This window comes from Convolutriloba macropyga, chromosome 8, assembly GCF_964194025.1.
Source record: "Convolutriloba macropyga chromosome 8, txConMacr16.3, whole genome shotgun sequence".
Lineage (NCBI taxonomy): Eukaryota > Metazoa > Xenacoelomorpha > Acoela > Convolutidae > Convolutriloba > Convolutriloba macropyga.
The window spans coordinates 1,712,637-1,730,241 of NC_134475.1; the positions used below are offsets into that span (position 1 = coordinate 1,712,637).

The 17,605-nt window shown below is 32.8% G+C and overlaps 1 pseudogene; it reads right to left on the reverse strand.

The window, feature by feature from the left end:
* Nucleotides 1-308: 308 nt before the first annotated feature.
* LOC142344377 (palmitoyltransferase ZDHHC16A-like) overlaps nucleotides 309-17,605 on the reverse strand; it is a 29,984-nt pseudogene continuing 12,687 nt past the window's right edge.

The window sequence follows — 17,605 nt, forward strand, 5'->3', positions numbered from 1 at the left end:
CAACAGAACGATGAGAAAAAATAATGAATAAACCAAAAAAATTTGACATTTTCATCTGTTTTTTTTCTGAATCACATGGTTTTTCGGTCTTAGATCTCAAAAAGCATTGATTGGAGTTGAATTGGAATTTTTAATTTAAAAAGTTAACTATTTTTTTAAAGTCCGAAATTGTAAACATCTTTGACACGGTATTCGTTTGGTATCTCAGATATTAAAATCAATTTGATATTTATGGCAAACAAAGTGACATAAATCTATGCACAAAATTTAAATTGACAACTGTTTCAATCTAATCTATATGATGAGATGGAATAGAGAAATAATCAATTTGTTCATGTGTCCATGGAAGGAATAGCAAGAGCCAGTATTTCCGACCCAGAGCTTCGGTTAAATTTTGGTGAATTCCTCTTCGAAACTTCTTGATTCCTTTACTGTACTCATATGTAGACTGATTCACAGCAGAAAGATAGAGAAACATTATCGATATTAGAGGAAGCAAAATGACGTTTAGAGAAGCTAAAATAGCGAGAGCTAAGTTGACTACAAGGAAGAATGACTTTCGTTTGACACTGACAAGGAGTATATGTCGAATGATGTCATTGAAGAGGTTCGAATAGTCGTCTGGGTGATAGTCGAAAGCAATTGGGTAGTAGATGAGGAATGGCCAGAATGCGTAGGCACAGCTAACTGCTCCCCAGTAAGGAATGAAAATGAAGTGCTGAAACGACAGTTTGGGTATAAGTTAGAATAAAACAGACATTGACTTTGATCCTCCTGTAAACACAAGATTTGAGTCCTTAAACGGAGTTCCAGGACAAACACGGTGCCAAAATACACATTAAACCCTATAAATCAAAATAGCCTAAAAACATGTGTCTAAGCCTCAAAGTAAAAGGCAGCAGGGGTTTTATTTTTTACTAACTTTGTACTACACAAGTATTTTTTTTACTTTTGTTTGACTAGTGAAAGTCAACGTTTAAATTTTCACCCGTATTCAGCTGCTCTATGCTTAGATGCTCTATGCTTAGATGCTCTATGCTTAAGAATTCTAGCTCAAAAAGAAAGAAGTGTCCGTAATAAAATCTGATTAAATTATGATTTTGTTAAAATCTTGTGGTAATTTATTGATTGCTCTCAAAGTTTGAAGAATTATATTAGTCCTACTGGTTTTTTAATGCAATGTTTTGTACTGCGAACTTTCATCTGATCGTGTTTTTTTGTCTGATCACATGCATCTTCGTCCTCAAACCAGCTCCACTTCACCCCACCTCATCCTACCCGTAGCACCGCTCGCTCGCCAGCTCCCGCATTCACCACCCACCCCATGCTCACCCTACCGCCTCCGATCTCAAGTTAAAGCTAGCCTCCCTAAGCCGCAGCTAGTTACTGACGAAGCTGGCCGCTCGCCAGTTGTTTGTGAGCTATTCGCGCGATAATTTGTCGGTTCTGCTGGTTGCATTTAATCAAGAAGTAATCTATAACGGCTCCTAAGTTGAAGGTTAAAGGGTTAGCTGTCGCATCGGAGATTAATGTAAGCACAATTGTTTGCAAAAGTAACCGTTCAAATTGCAAAATTACGTAAGCTTCCTGTGTTTCAAGAGAATTTTTATTAACTTTTTGATTTCGCTTTTCTTTGATTTCGAAACGATTGATAATCGATTATCTAAATTTTTCCAAATTCTGGAGAACAGACAAAGACGGCAAATACCCAGATAAATGTACACCAGTTTTTCGTAAAAAGAGTTATACGTAAAATCTGTTATACGTAATCTGTTATTACGTAAAATCATCAAGCCCTTGAAATTACAATGTAATTACTTGCCTAAAGCGACAGAGGCATGACCAAGCTGAACAGATTTCATGTGGAACTCAACTTTAAACTTTTGTGGATTTTCTCCGCAAATACGATAGTCGCTTTTCAGAACTGAGAGAAATTCTATCGATTTAAAGTTGAGCCATGTTGAAATTTCAGGAAAACGAAATTTTTAATAGCTTTTTGGAATACAATAGTGTTCTGAGAGGACGCCGATCTTAATTTTTTTTCCAATGTGACATCATCCAATATAATGCAAATATCCGTGATCGAGGTTGGAGATCGAAATAACTTCTGATCCAACAATCTCGCCCCTTTTGGGCTCTGATCGCACCTTCCGAAAGCAGCTCTGATCAGATAATCTTCGAAAGCATTATGAGCATCGAATTACATGGTTTGCAATATAAGTCAGGACTATAAAGCGGGTTGAGCCTGATAAGAGGCTATTTCGGTCTGCGACCTCATTCTAGGTTGCTTAAATAAAACGTATTCTCAACATTGAATGCTTCATTTGGCTCTTTCACACCAAAATTTGGAGCTTATAGTTTCTAAAAATGACAAATAATAGCAGTTTCGAGGTAAAATTGAAAGACGGCAAGCAATTCGTGTTCCGTAATTTTGAGATTTAGAATAGCTGAGAAATGCCCTTTTTATAGTGAAATCTTAGAAAATTGAATATAATATAGCAACGGTATCATTATTTTTTAAATTATATCTTTGGTAGTTTGTGAAGGTGTATATGCGTGAGTACCTTCAGGTTGTAGTATCCGACACATATTCCGTAGAAGTAACAGTGGTGGTCTCTCTTGAGAACAGTGCTTTTGCACACTGAGCAGTAGTGCATGCGGGCTGTCTTGGATTGGTCCACAAGCACGGGACTGTAGAAGTCCTGTCAAATAATATGAGGTGAACATAATTACTCTCAAGATAGTACCTGAGAGTCCGAGTAATCAAAGTTCAGAATACCCGGAATCAACTGAACAACGGTTTAGTTTCTACATAATTGGAACACATCTAACTGTTCATGATTAAAGTTGAGCTCATAAGTGTAGAAATTTGAAAATCAGCGGTTTATTAATTTCTCTCGCAAAACAAATTGTGACCTATTATTTTGACGTATCAAGATTTTTTTAATGTATCTAGAAACCAACAAAAGTAAGCGATACGGGGGGGGGGGGGGTCTTGTTTGACTGGTTAAGATACAAGTTCCGCAGTTCAGAGTGAGATTCACAGATCTAATGTCAGCCTTATGTCAAAAAATTTGTGTTAATAAAAGTTACTTTACTGTGATGGCAGATGTACATTTTGTACCAAATTTTTGTTAACCAAAATAATGATTTCCTTAACTTGTTTGGACAACCTCGAGAACTTTTTAATATGAAAAAAACTTATATTTAAATAGACAGTGATGTGACATACTTTTTTAGAGAAGACCATTTGGTAGTAGTTGTAGACTAGACACACCCACAAATGGCTGTAGATCACCAAATGCGTCAAAATCTGAGAATAGTCCATATAAGGAAAGATAGTAGGGTAGTAGACAAACGGCAACAGAGTTGAGTACACAAGAATCATCATGCTGAAGCAAAATGAAAAGATATTTTTCATACAATAAATGCAGCAGAGGCTTCTAACTGAAACCAAAGAGACTGGCATAAACATGCAAAATAACCCAGGTTTCTAACCCCCTAGGTTTCTAGGTTTGCAACACAGTGAAGTTTGTAGGCCATATTTCAAATCGGCTGCGACACGCAGCCTTTAAATGCGTACTTTTGGTAGCTCTAGCTTGGCGAAAATGTCCACATTGAAATAAGCGTATTTGAGTTTTTCCCATTATACCCCCCCCCCCCCACGAAATTTTTGCCCCAATTATGGTATAATTATACCTTTATTGGGGGTAAAAGTTACATGACCACTAAGCTGGGGGGGAAGGGCTATAATGGAAAAAAAAAAACACGAATATTCAAGCAAATGAGATAGTTTGCCAGTTGTCTGTTAGACAAGCCGTAGCTCAGATTTGTCAAAGATTTTAAATTGCTCTCAAACGAAGTTTGTAGAAATTACATTAGTCCTGTCGGTCTTTTAATGCGATTTTTCGCTTTACCGATTTTTTGTCTGACCCATTTAACTTGTCGTCCTTAAAAACGGGATAAACAAGTAACGCCCAAGGAGCATTAAGTGCTCCTAGAGCCTTTCCGCTCACTAGTCTCCAAGTATGCTATTCACAGAAAATGTTTTGGAGACTTATACTTATGGTGTGAAGGGCGGTTCTTAGAGGTTGAAGATCCCCCCCCACTGTTGCACCCCCGCTGTTGCTCCCCACCCCATCAGCCCCCCGTGGCTAGCTACTGACAAAACCAAACGCTCGCCGGTTGTTTGAGAGCAATTCGCCCGACGTTAGTCGGTTATGTTTACTCAACTAGTGAGGTACATCTATCTATATATTAATTCTAACTCGAATGCTATACCACCATGTTTAAGCGCCTATCTTCACATGTTCTAGCGTCCCTTAAACATGCAGCCTAGCGTAATGCATGCATCCTATACCACCATGTTTAAGCGTCAATCTTCACATGTTTTAACGGTCCTTAGACATGCAGCGTGTTCTGTGACTTGGTTTTATGTGTGTGCGTGCGTGTGTTCGTGAGCGTGCATTCGTATGTGTGTGTGCGTGTGTGTGCACGTAGGCATTCAAATGACAATTTTGCTCTTTTCGGTTTTTGGACGTTCATTTCGTTTTCGAACGTTTGATTAGTTTTCGAACGTTTGCTTGCTTTTCAAACGTTCGATTTGTTTTCGAACGTTCTTTTAACTTGACCGCTTACGTCTATGTGACTGTGTTTGTGTGTGTGTGTTTGTGACCTTCAACTGATAAAATTTAACTGACGTTAACCATGGCTTGTGCGTTTGTGTGTGAACCTGTTTGCGCGCGCGCGTGTGTGTGTATGTATGTGTGTTTGCGTGCACGCGTGTGAGACCTTGAACTGTTGACATTTAACTGAGGTTAACCGTTACATTGAGTTGCTTTAATGCAATACTGATTGTTCTTTTTACATATTATCATTCCTTTTTGCATATCCCAGATGGCCAACGATTTGGTAAGCATCCATTGGTGATTAAAATTAATTAGGGCGGGCAGGTCTGAACTGGTCTAAAGTTTTGTGAGGTTTTGCTCAGATTTTTTTCATTTTCTCAGACTCTTATCCTGCAATTCAGTTATCCTCCTGACTTTTCTTCGCTAAAACTTTTCTTCGCTTTTCTTGGCTAAAACGTTCTTCGCTTTTCTTCGTTAAAGATAACTTTCAGAAATGACTGCTTTACCAATAAAAGGACTGCAGCAAAGCTGAGATCAAAAAATTTCAGCAATAAATTATGGTTGCTGTTGAGCGGTTGCAGACGGCATTAAATTTTTCTGTCTATAAAACGAAAAGCCAAGAGTCTGACAGAAAGAAACCTAAAAAGTTGAGCAGGGCCTTACGAAAGTGCCCCGAAATAGATAGATTGAGAGCAACTATCAAAAAGACCTTCTTTTGCTCACTTTCCCCACTTTCCTCACTTTTTCTTTTCTCACTTTCTTTTCTCACTTTCTTTTCTCACTTTCTCTTCTCACTTTCTTTTCTCACGGTCTTTTCTCGCTTTCTTTTCTCGCGTTCTTTTCTCTTTTTCTTTTCTCTTTTTCTCTTCTCACTTTCTTTTCTCACTTTCTTTTCTCACTTTCTTTTCTCACGTTCTTTTCTCACGTTCTTTTCTCGCTTTCTTTTCTCTTTTTCTTTTCTCTTTTTCTCTTCTCACTTTCTTTTCTCACTTTCTTTTCTCACTTTCTTCTCTCACTTTCTTTTCTCACTTTCTTTTCTCACTTTCTTTCTCACTTTCTTTTCTCACTTTCTTTTCTCACTTTCTTTTCTTACTTTCTTTTCTCACTTTCTTTTCTCACTCTCTTTTCTCACTTTCTTTTCTCAGCCTCTTTTCTCACTTTCTTTTCTCACTTTTTTTCTCACTTTCTTTTCTCACTTTCTTTTCTCACTTTTTTTTTCTCACTTTCACACTTTTTTTTCTCACTTACTTTTCTCACTTTTTTCCTTTTTTTTCTCACTTTCTTTTCTCACTTTCTTTTCTCACTTTTCGCACTTTTCTCACTTACTATTCTCACTTTCTTTTCTCACTTTCTTCTCTCACTTTCTCACTTTCTTTTCTCACTCACTTTTATCACTTTCTTTTCTCTTTTTCTTTTCTCTTTTTCTCTTCTCACTTTCTCTGGTCACTTTTTTTTCTCACGTTATTTTCTTTCTTTTCTCACTTTCTTTTCTCACTTTCTTTTCTCACGTTCTTTTTTTCTTTTCTCTTTTTCTTTTCTCTTTTTCTTTTTTCTTTTTCTTTTCTCTTTTTCTCTTCTCTTTTTCTCTTCTCACTTTCTTTTTTCTCACTTTCTTTTTTCTCACTTTCTTTTTTCTCACTTTCTTTTTTCTCACTTTCTTTTCTCACTTTCTTTTCTCATTTTCTTTTCTCACTTTCTTTTCTCACTTTCTTCTCTCACTTTCTTTTCTCACTTTCTTTTCTCACTTTCTTTTCTCACTTTCTTTTCTCACTTTCTTTTCTCACTTTCTTTCTCACTTTCTTTTCTCACTTTCTTTTCTCACTTTCTTTTCTCACTCTTTTCTCACTTTCTTTTCCTCACTTTTTTTCTCACTTTCTTTTCTCACTTTCATTTTTTCTCACTTTTCTCACTTTTTTTTCTCACTTACTTTTCTCACTTTTTTCTCACTTTTTTTTCTCACTTTCTTTTCTCACTTTCTTTTCTCACTTTCTTTTCGCACTTTCTTTTCTCACTTTTTCTCACCTTTGGCACTTTTCTCACTTACTGTTCTCACTTTCTTTTCTCACTTTCTTCTCTCACTTTCTCTCTTTCTTTTCTCACTTTCTTTTCTCACGGTCTTTTCTCACTTTCTTTTCCTCACTTTTTTTCTCACTTTCTTTTCTCACTTTCATTTTTTCTCACTTTTCTCACTTTTTTTTCTCACTTACTTTTCTCACTTTTTTCTCACTTTTTTTTCTCACTTTCTTTTCTCACTTTCTTTTCTCACTTTCTTTTCGCACTTTCTTTTCTCACTTTTTCTCACCTTTGGCACTTTTCTCACTTACTGTTCTCACTTTCTTTTCTCACTTTCTTCTCTCACTTTCTCTCTTTCTTTTCTCACTTTCTTTTCTCACTCACTTTTCTCACTTTCTTTTCTCACTTTCTTTTCTCACTTTCTTTTCTCACTTTCTTTTCTCACTTTCTTTTCTCACTTTCTTTTCTCACTTTCTTCTCTCACTTTCTCTCTTTCTTTTCTCACTTTCTTTTCTCACTCACTTTTCTCACTTTCTTTTCTCACTGTCTTTTCTCACTTTCTTTTCTCTCTTTTCTCACTTTCCTTTCTCATTTTCTTTTCTCTTTTTTTCTCACTTTCTTTTCTCACTTTATTTTCTCACTTTTTCTCACTTTTTTTCTCACTTTCTTTTCTCACTTCTCTCACTTTCTTTTCTCACTCAATTTTATCACTTTCTGTTCTCACTTTCTTTTCTCACTTTCTTTTCTGACTTTCTTTTCTCACTTTCTTTTCTCACTTTCTTTTCTCACTTTCTTTTCTCACTTTCTTTTCTCACTTTCTTTTCTGACTTTCTTTTCTGACTTTCTTTTCTCACTGTCTTTTCTCACTTTCTTTTCTCACTTTCTTTTCTCTCTTTTCTCACTTTCTTTTCTCACTTTCTTTTCTCATTTTCTTTTCTCATTTTTTCCTCCCTTTTTTTCTCACTTTCTTTTCTCACTTTCTTTTCTCACTTTCTTTTCTCACTTTCTTTTCTCTCTTTTCTCACTTTCTTTTCTCACTTTCTTTTCTCAATTTCTTTTCTCACTTTTTTCTCTTACTTTCTGTTCTCACTTTCTTTTCTTACTTTCTTTTCTAACTTTCTTTTCTCACTTTCTTTTCTCACTTTCTTTTCTCACTTTCTTTTCTCACTTTCTTTTCTCACTTTCTTCTCTCACTTTCTTTTCTTACTTTCTTTTCTAACTTTCTTTTCTCACTTTCTTTTCTCACTTTCTTTTCTCACTTTCTTTTCTCACTTTCTTTTCTCACTTTCTTTTCTCACTTTCTTTTCTCACTTTCTTCTCTTACTTTCTTTTCTCACTTTCTTTTCTCGCTTTCTTTTCTCACTTTCTTTTCTCACTTCTTTTCTCACTTTCTTTCTCACTTTCTTTTCTCACTTTCTTTTCTCACTTTCTTTTCTCACTTTCTTTTCTCACTCTCTTTTCTCACTTTCTTTTCTCACTTTTTTTCTCACTTTCTTTTCTCACTTTCATTTTTTCTCACTTTTCTCACTTTTTTTTTCTCACTTACTTTTCTCAATTTTTTTCTCACTTTTTTGCTCACTTTCTATTCTCAATTTTTTTTCTCACTTTCTTTTCTCTCTTTTCTCACTTTCTTTTCTCACTTTCTTTTCTCATTTTCTTTTCTCATCTTTCCTCCCTTTTTTTCTCACTTTCTTTTCTCACTTTCTTTTCTCACTTTCTTTTCTCACTTTCTTTTCTCTCTTTTCTCACTTTCTTTTCTCACTTTCTTTTCTCATTTTCTTTTCTCACTTTCTTTTCTTACTTTCTTTTCTTACTTTCTTTTCTAACTTTCTTTTCTCACTTTCTTTTCTCACTTTCTTTTCTCACTTTCTTTTCTCACTTTCTTTTCCCACTTTCTTTTCTCACTTTCTTCTCTCACTTTCTTTTCTTACTTTCTTTTCTAACTTTCTTTTCTCACTTTCTCTTCTCACTTTCTTTTCTCCTTTTCTTTTCTCACTTTCTTTTCTCACTTTCTTCTCTCACTTTCTTTTCTCACTTTCTTTTCTCACTTTCTTTTCTCACTTTCTTTTCTCACTTTCTTTTCTGACTTTCTTTTCTGACTTTCTTTTCTCACTTTCTTTTCTCACTGTCTTTTCTCACTTTCTTTTCTCACTTTCTTTTCTCTCTTTTCTCACTTTCTTTTCTCACTTTCTTTTCTCATTTTCTTTTCTCATTTTTTCCTCCCTTTTTTTCTCACTTTCTTTTCTCACTTTCTTTTCTCACTTTCTTTTCTCACTTTCTTTTCTCTCTTTTCTCACTTTCTTTTCTCACTTTCTTTTCTCATTTTCTTTTCTCACTTTCTTTTCTAACTTTCTTTTCTCACTTTCTTTTCTCACTTTCTTCTCTCACTTTCTTTTCTTACTTTCTTTTCTAACTTTCTTTTCTCACTTTCTTTTCTCACTTTCTTTTCTCCTTTTCTTTTCTCACTTTCTTTTCTCACTTTCTTCTCTCACTTTCTTTTCTCACTTTCTTTTCTCACTTTCTTTTCTCACTTTCTTTTCTCACTTTCTTTTCTGACTTTCTTTTCTGACTTTCTTTTCTCACTGTCTTTTCTCACTTTCTTTTCTCACTTTCTTTTCTCTCTTTTCTCACTTTCTTTTCTCACTTTCTTTTCTCACTTTCTTTTCTCATTTTCTTTTCTCATTTTTTCCTCCCTTTTTTTCTCACTTTCTTTTCTCACTTTCTTTTCTCACTTTCTTTTCTCTCTTTTCTCACTTTCTTTTCTCACTTTCTTTTCTCATTTTCTTTTCTCACTTTCTTTTCTTACTTTCTTTTCTCACTTTCTTTTCTTACTTTCTTTTCCAACTTTCTTTTCTCATTTTCTTCTCTCACTTTCTTTTCTTACTTTCTTTTCTAACTTTCTTTTCTCACTTTCTTTTCTCACTTTCTTTTCTCACTTTCTTTTCTCACTTTCTTTTCTCACTTTCTTCTCTCACTTTCTTTTCTCACTTTCTTTTCTCACTTTCTTTTCTCACTTTCTTTTCTGACTTTCTTTTCTGACTTTCTTTTCTGACTTTCTTTTCTCACTGTCTTTTCTCACTTTCTTTTCTCACTTTCTTTTCTCACTTTCTTTTCTCTCTTTTCTCACTTTCTTTTCTCACTTTCTTTTCTCATTTTCTTTTCTCATTTTTTCCTCCCCTTTTTTCTCACTTTCTTTTCTCACTTTCTTTTCTCACTTCTTTTCTCACTTTCTTTCTCACTTTCTTTTCTCACTTTCTTTTCTCACTCTCTTTTCTCACTTTCTTTTCTCACTTTTTTTCTCACTTTCTTTTCTCTCTTTTCTCACTTTCATTTTTCTCACTTTTCTCACTTTTTTTTCTCACTTACTTTTCTCACTTTTTTCTCACTTTTTTTTCTCACTTTCTTTTCTCACTTTCTTTTCTCACTTTCTTTTCTCTTTTCTCACTTTCTTTTCTCACTTTCTTTTCTCATTTTCTTTTCTCATTTTTTCCTCCCTTTTTTCTCACTTTCTTTTCTCACTTTCTTTTCTCACTTTCTTTTCTCACTTTCTTTTCTCTCTTTTCTCACTTTCTTTTCTCATTTTCTTTTCTCACTTTCTTTTCTTACTTTCTTTTCTCACTTTCTTTTCTTACTTTCTTTTCTAACTTTCTTTTCTCACTTTCTTTTCTCACTTTCTTTTCTCACTTTCTTTTCTCACTTTCTTTTCTCACTTTCTTTTCTCACTTTCTTTTCTCACTTTCTTTTCTTACTTTCTTTTCTAACTTTCTTTTCTCACTTTCTTTTCTCACTTTCTTTTCTCACTTTCTTCTCCCACTTTCTTTTCTCACTTTCTTTTCTCACTTTCTTTTCTGACTTTCTTTTCTGACTTTCTTTTCTCACTGTCTTTTCTCACTTTCTTTTCTCACTTTCTTTTCTCTCTTTTCTCACTTTCTTTTCTCACTTTCTTTTCTCATTTTCTTTTCTCATTTTTTCCTCCCTTTTTTTCTCACTTTCTTTTCTCACTTTCTTTTCTCACTTTCTTTTCTCACTTTCTTTTCTCACTTTCTTTTCTCTCTTTTCTCACTTTCTTTTCTCACTTTCTTTTCTCATTTTCTTTTCTCACTTTCTTTTCTTACTTTCTTTTCTCACTTTCTTTTCTTACTTTCTTTTCTAGCTTTCTTTTCTCACTTTCTTTTCTCACTTTCTTTTCTCACTTTCTTTTCTCACTTTCTTTTCTCACTTTCTTCTCTCACTTTCTTTTCTTACTTTCTTTTCTAACTTTCTTTTCTCACTTTCTTTTCTCACTTTCTTTTCTCACTTTCTTTTCTCACTTTCTTTTCTCACTTTCTTTTCTCACTTTCTTTTCTCACTTTCTTCTCTCACTTTCTTTTCTCACTTTCTTTTCTCACTTTCTTTTCTCACTTTCTTTTCTCACATTCTTTCTCACTTTCTTTTCTCACTTTCTTTTCTCACTTTCTTTTCTCACTCTCTTTTCTCACTTTCTTTTCTCACTTTTTTTCTCACTTTCTTTTCTCAATTTCATTTTTTCTCACTTTTCTCACTTTTTTTTCTCACTTACTTTTCTCACTTTTTTTCTCACTTTTTTTCTCACTTTCTTTTCTCACTTTCTTTTCTCACTTTTTCTCACTTTTCGCACTTTTCTCAATAACTGTTCTCACTTTCTTTTCTCACTTTCTTCTCTCACTTTCTCTCTTTCTTTTCTCACTTTCTTTTCTCACTCACTTTTCTCACTTTCTTTTCTCACTGTCTTTTCTCACTTTATTTTCTCATTTTATTTTGTCACTTTCTTTTCTCACTTTCTTTTCTCACCTTCTTTTCTCACTTTCCTTTCTCACTTTCTTTTCTCTCTTTTTTTTTCTCTCTTTTCTCACTTTCCTTTCTCATTTTCTTTTCTCATTTTTTCTCACTTTCTTTTCTCACTTTATTTTCTCACTTTTTTTCTCACTTTTTTTTCTCACTTTCTTTTCTCACTTTCTTTTCTCACTTTCTTTTCTCACTCAATTTTATCACTTTCTGTTCTCACTTTCTTTTCTCACTTTCTTTTCTGACTTTCTTTTCTCACTTTCTTTTCTCACTTTCTTTTCTAACTTTCTTTTCTTGACTTTCTTTTCTGACTTTCTTTTCTCACTGTCTTTTCTCACTTTCTTTCTCACTTTCTTTTCTCTCTTTTCTCACTTTCTTTTCTCACTTTCTTTTCTCACTTTTCTCACTTTTTTTCTCACTTTCTTTTCTCATTTTCTTTTCTCATTTTTTCCTCCCTTTTTTCTCACTTTCTTTTCTCACTTTCTTTTCTCACTTTCTTTTCTCTCTTTTCTCACTTTCTTTTCTCACTTTCTTTTCTCATTTTCTTTTCGCATTTTTTCCTCCCTCTTTTCTCACTTTTTTTTCTCACTTTCTTTTCTCACTTTCTTTTCTCACTTCCTTTTCTCACTTCCTTTTCTCACTTTCTTTTCTCACTTTCTTTTCTCACTTTCTTTTCTCACTTTCTTTTCTCAATTTCTTTTCTCACTTTCTTTTCTCACTTTCTTTTACTTTCTTTTCTCACTTTCTTTTCTTACTTTCTTTTCTAACTTTCTTTTCTCACTTTCTCCTCTCACTTTCTTTTCTCACTTTCCGCACTTTCCTCACTTTCTTTTCTCACATTCTTTTCTCACTCTCTTTTCTCACTTTCTTTTCTCACTTTTTTTCTCACTTTCTTTTCTCACTTTCTTTTCTCACTTTTTTTTTCTCACTTTTTCTCACTGTTCTCACTTTTTTTCGCACTTTTCTCACTTTCTTTTGTCACTGTCTTTTCTCACTTTCTTTTCTCACTTTCTTTTCTCACTTTCTTCTCTCACTTTCTTTTCTCGCTCACTTTTATCACTTTCTTTTCTCACTTTCTTTTCTCACTGTCTTTTCTCACTTTCTTTTGTCACTTTCTTTTCTCTCTTCTCACTTTCTTTTCTCATTTTCTTTTCTCATTTTTTCCTCCTTTTTTTCACTTTCTTTTCTCACTTTCTTTTCTCACTTTCTTTTCTCACTTTCTTTTCTCACTTTCTTTTCTCACTTTCTTTTCTCACTTTCTTTTCTCACTTTCTTTTCTCAATTTCTTTTCTCACTTTCTTTTCTCACTTTCTTTTCTCACTTTCTTTTCTCACTTTCTTTTCTCACTTTCTTTTCTCACTTTCTTTTCTCACTGCCTTTTCTCACTGCCTTTTCTCTTTTTCTTTTCTCTTTTTCTTTTCTCTTTTTCTTTTCTCTTTTTCTTTTCTCACTTTCTTTTCAAACTTTCTTTTCTCCCTTTTTTTCTCACTTTCCTTTCCCAATTTCTTTTTTTCACTCACTTTTATCATTTTTCTCACTTTCTTTTCTCACTTTCTTTTTTCACTTTTCTCACTTTCTTTTCTCACTTTCTTTGCGCACTTTCTTTTCTCATTTTCTTCTCTCCTTTTCTCCCTTTTTTCTCACTTTCTTTTCTCACTTTCTTTTCTCTCTTTCTTTTCTCACTTTCTTTTCTCACTTTCTTTTCTCACCTTCTTTTCTCTTTTTCTTTTCTCACTTTCTTTTCTCACTTTCTTTTCTCACTTTCTTTTCTCACTTTCTTTTCTCACTTTCTTTTCTCACTTTCTTTTCTCATTTTCTTTTCTGTTTCTTTTCTCACTTTCTTTCTCACTTCCTTTTCTCGCTTTCTTTTCCCATTTTTTCCTCCCCTTTTTTCTAAATTTCTTTTCTCACTTTCTTTTCTCACTTTCTTTTCTCACTTTCTTTTCTCATTTTCTTTTCTCACTTTCTTTCTCACTTCCTTTTCTCGCTTTTTTCCTCCCTTTTTTCTAACTTTGTTTTCACACTTTCTTTTTTCGTTTTTTTCTAACTTTCTTTTCTCAGTTCTTTTCTCACTTTCTTTTCAAACTTTCTTTTCTCCCTTTTTTTCTCACTTTCCTTTCCCAAATTCTTTTTCTCACTCACTTTTATCACTTTTCTCACTTTCTTTTCTCACTTTCTTTTTTTACTTTCTTTTTTCACTTTTCTCACTTTCTTTTCTCACTTTCTTTTCGCACTTTCTTTTCTCATTTTCTTCTCTTTTTCTACCTTTCTTCTCACTTTCTTTTCTCACTTTCTTTTCTCTCTTTCTTTTCTCTCTCTCTTTTCTCACTTTCTTTTCTCACCTTCTTTTCTCTTTTTCTTTTCTCTTTTTCTTTTCTCACTTTCTTTTCTCACTTTCTTTTCTCACTTTCTTTTCTCACTTTCTTTTCTCACTTTCTTTTCTCACTTTCTTTTCTCACCTTCTTTTCTCACTTTCTTTTTTCACTTTCTTTTCTCACTTCCTTTTCTCGCTTTCTTTTCCCATTTTTTCCTCCCCTTTTTTCTAAATTTCTTTTCTCACTTTCTTTTCTCACTTTCTTTTCTCACTTTCTTTTCTCATTTTCTTTTCTCACTTTCTTTCTCACTTCCTTTTCTCGCTTTCTTTTCTCATTTTTTTCCTCCCTTTTTTCTAACTTTCTTTTCACATTTTCTTTTTTCGTTTTTTTCTAACTTTCTTTTATCAGTTTCTTTTCTCACTTTCTTTTCAAACTTTCTTTTCTCCTTTTTTTCTCACTTTCCTTTTCCAAATTCTTTTTCTCACTCACTTTTCTCACTTTCTTTTCTCACCTTCTTTTTTCACTTTTTTTCACTTTTCTCACTTTCTTTTCTCATTTTCTTTTCTGTTTCTTTTCTCACTTTCTTTCTCACTTCCTTTTCTCGCTTTCCCCATTTTTTCCTCCCCTTTTTTCTAAATTTCTTTTCTCACTTTCTTTTCTCACTTTCTTTTCTCACTTTCTTTTCTCACTTTCTTTTCTCACTTTCTTTTCTCATTTTCTTTTCTCACTTTCTTTCTCACTTCCTTTTCTCGCTTTCTTTTCTCATTTTTTTCCTCCCTTTTTTCTAACTTTCTTTTCACATTTTCTTTTTTCGTTTTTTTCTAACTTTCTTTTATCAGTTTCTTTTCTCACTTTCTTTTCAAACTTTCTTTTCTCCCTTTTTTTCTCACTTTCCTTTTCCAAATTCTTTTTCTCACTCACTTTTCTCACTTTCTTTTCTCACCTTCTTTTTTCACTTTTTTTTCACTTTTCTCACTTTCTTTTCTCATTTTCTTTTCTGTTTCTTTTCTCACTTTCTTTCTCACTTCCTTTTCTCGCTTTCCCCATTTTTTCCTCCCCTTTTTTCTAAATTTCTTTTCTCACTTTCTTTTCTCACTTTCTTTTCTCACTTTCTTTTCTCACTTTCTTTTCTCACTTTCTTTCTCACTTCGTTTTCTCGCTTTCTTTTCTCATTTTTTTCCTCCCTTTTTTCTAACTTTCTTTTCACACTTTATTTTCGTTTTTTTCTAACTTTCTTTTCTCAGTTTCTTTTCTCACTTTCTTTTCTAACTTTCTTTTCTCCCTTTTCTTCTCACTTTCCTTTCCCAAATTCTTTTTCTCACTCACTTTTCTCACTTTCTTTTCGCACTTTTTTTCTCATTTTCTTTTTTTCCTACCTTTTTTCTCACTTTCTTTTCTCACTTTCTTTTCTCTCTTTCTTTTCTCACTTTCTTTTCTCACTTTCTTTTCTCACTTTCTTTTCTCACTTTCTTTTCTCACCTTCTTTTCTCTTTTTCTTTTCTCTTTTTCTTTTCTCAATTTCTTTTCTCACTTTCTTTTCTCACTTTCTTTTCTCACTTTCTTTTCTCACTTTCTTTTCTCATTTTCTTTTCTGTTTCTTTTCTCACTTTCTTTCTCACTTTCTTTTCTCACTTTCTTTTCTCACCTTCTTTTCTCTTTTTCTTTTCTCTTTTTCTTTTCTCACTTTCTTTTCTCACTTTCTTTTCTCACTTTCTTTTCTCACTTTTTTTCTCATTTTCTTTTCTCACTTTCTTTCTCACTTCCTTTTCTCGCTTTCTTTTCTCATTTTTTTCTCCCTTTTTTCTAACTTTCTTTTCTCACTTTCTTTTCTCTCTTTCTTTTCTCACTTTCTTTTCTCACTTTCTTTTCTCACTTTCTTTTCTCACCTTCTTTTCTCTTTTTCTTTTCTCTTTTTCTTTTCTCAATTTCTTTTCTCACTTTCTTTTCTCACTTTCTTTTCTCACTTTCTTTTCTCACTTTCTTTTCTCACTTTCTTTTCTCATTTTCTTTTCTGTTTCTTTTCTCATTTTCTTTCTCACTTTCTTTTCTCACTTTCTTTTCTCACTTTCTTTTCTCACTTTCTTTTCTCATTTTCTTTTCTGTTTCTTTTCTCATTTTCTTTCTCACTTTCTTTTCTCACTTTCTTTTCTCACTTTCTTTTCTCACTTTCTTTTCTCACTTTCTTTTCTCACTTTTTTTCTCATTTTCTTTTCTCACTTTCTTTCTCACTTCCTTTTCTCGCTTTCTTTTCTCATTTTTTTCTCCCATTTTTCTAACTTTCTTTTCTCACTTTCTTTTCTCACTTTCTTTTCTCACTTTCTTTTCACACTTTCTTTTCTCACTTTCTTTTCTCTTTTTCTTTTCTCTTCTTTTCTCTTTTTCTTTTCTCACTTTCTTTTCTCGTTTTGTTCTCACTTTCTTTTCTCACTTTCTTTTCTCACTTTCTTTTCTCACTTTCTTTCTCACTTCCTTTTCTCGCTTTCTTTTCTCATTTTTCCTCCCTTTTTTCTAACTTTCTTTTTTCACTTTTTTTCTCACTTTCTTTTATCACTTTCTTTTCTCACTTTTTTTTTTCATTTTCTTTTCTCACTTTCTTTCTCACTTCCTTTTCTCGCTTTCTTTTCTCATTTTTTTCTCCCTTTTTTCTAACTTTCTTTTCTCACTTTCTTTTCTCACTTTCTTCTCTCACTTTCTTTTCACACTTTCTTTTCTCACTTTCTTTTCTCTTTTTGTTTTCTCTTCTTTTCTCTTTTTCTTTTCTCACTTTCTTTTCTCGTTTTTTTCTCACTTTCTTTTCTCACTTTCTTTTCTCACTTTCTTTTCTCACTTTCTTTCTCACTTCCTTTTCTCGCTTTCTTTTCTCATTTTTCCTCCCTTTTTTCTAACTTTCTTTCACTTTTTTTCTCACTTTCTTTTATCACATTCTTTTCTCACTTTCTTTTCTCACTTTCTTTTTTCACTTTCTTTTCTCACTTTCTTTTCTCACTTTCTTTTCTCACTTTCTTTTCTCATTTTCTTTTCTCATTTTTTCCTCTTTTCTTAGTTTTTTTTCTCACATTCCTTTCTCTGTTTCTTTTCTCACGTTCTTTTCTCACTTTCTTTTCTCACTTTCTTTTCTCGCCCTCTTTTCTCACCTTTTTTCCTCTTTTTCTTTTCTCACTTTCTTTTCTCACTTTCTTTTCTCATTTTCTTTTCTCACTTTCTTTTCTCACGTTCTTTTCTCACTTTCTTTTCTCACTTTCTTTTCTCACTTTCTTTTCTCACTTCCTTTTCTCACTTTCTTTTCTCACTTTCTTTTCTTTCTTTTCTACACTTTCTTTTCTCACTTTCTTTTCTCACTTTCTTAACTCACTTTCTTATCTCCTTTTCTTTTCTCACTTTCTTTTCTCACTTTCTTTTCTCACTTTCTTTTCTCAGTGTCTTTTCTCACTTTCTTTTCTCGTTTTTTCACTTTCTTTTCTCACTTTCTTTTCCCACTTTCTTTTCTCATTTTCCTTTCTCACTTTCTTTTCTCACTTTCTTTTCTCACTTTCTTTTTCCCACTTTCTTTTCTCACTTTCTTTTCTCACTTTCTTTTCTCATTTTCTTTTCTGTTTTTCTTTTCTCTTCTTTTTTTACTTTTTTTCTCGTTTTTTTCTTACTTTCTTTTCTCACTTTCATTTCTCACTTTCTTTTCTCACTTTCTTTCTCACTTCCTTTTCTCGCTTTCTTTTCTCATTTTTTCCTCCCTTTTTTCTAACTTTCTTTTCTCGCTTTCTTTTCTCACTTTATTTTCTCACTTTCTTTTCTCACTTTCTTTTCACACTTTCTTTTCTCACTTTCTTTTCTCACTTTCTTTTCTCACTT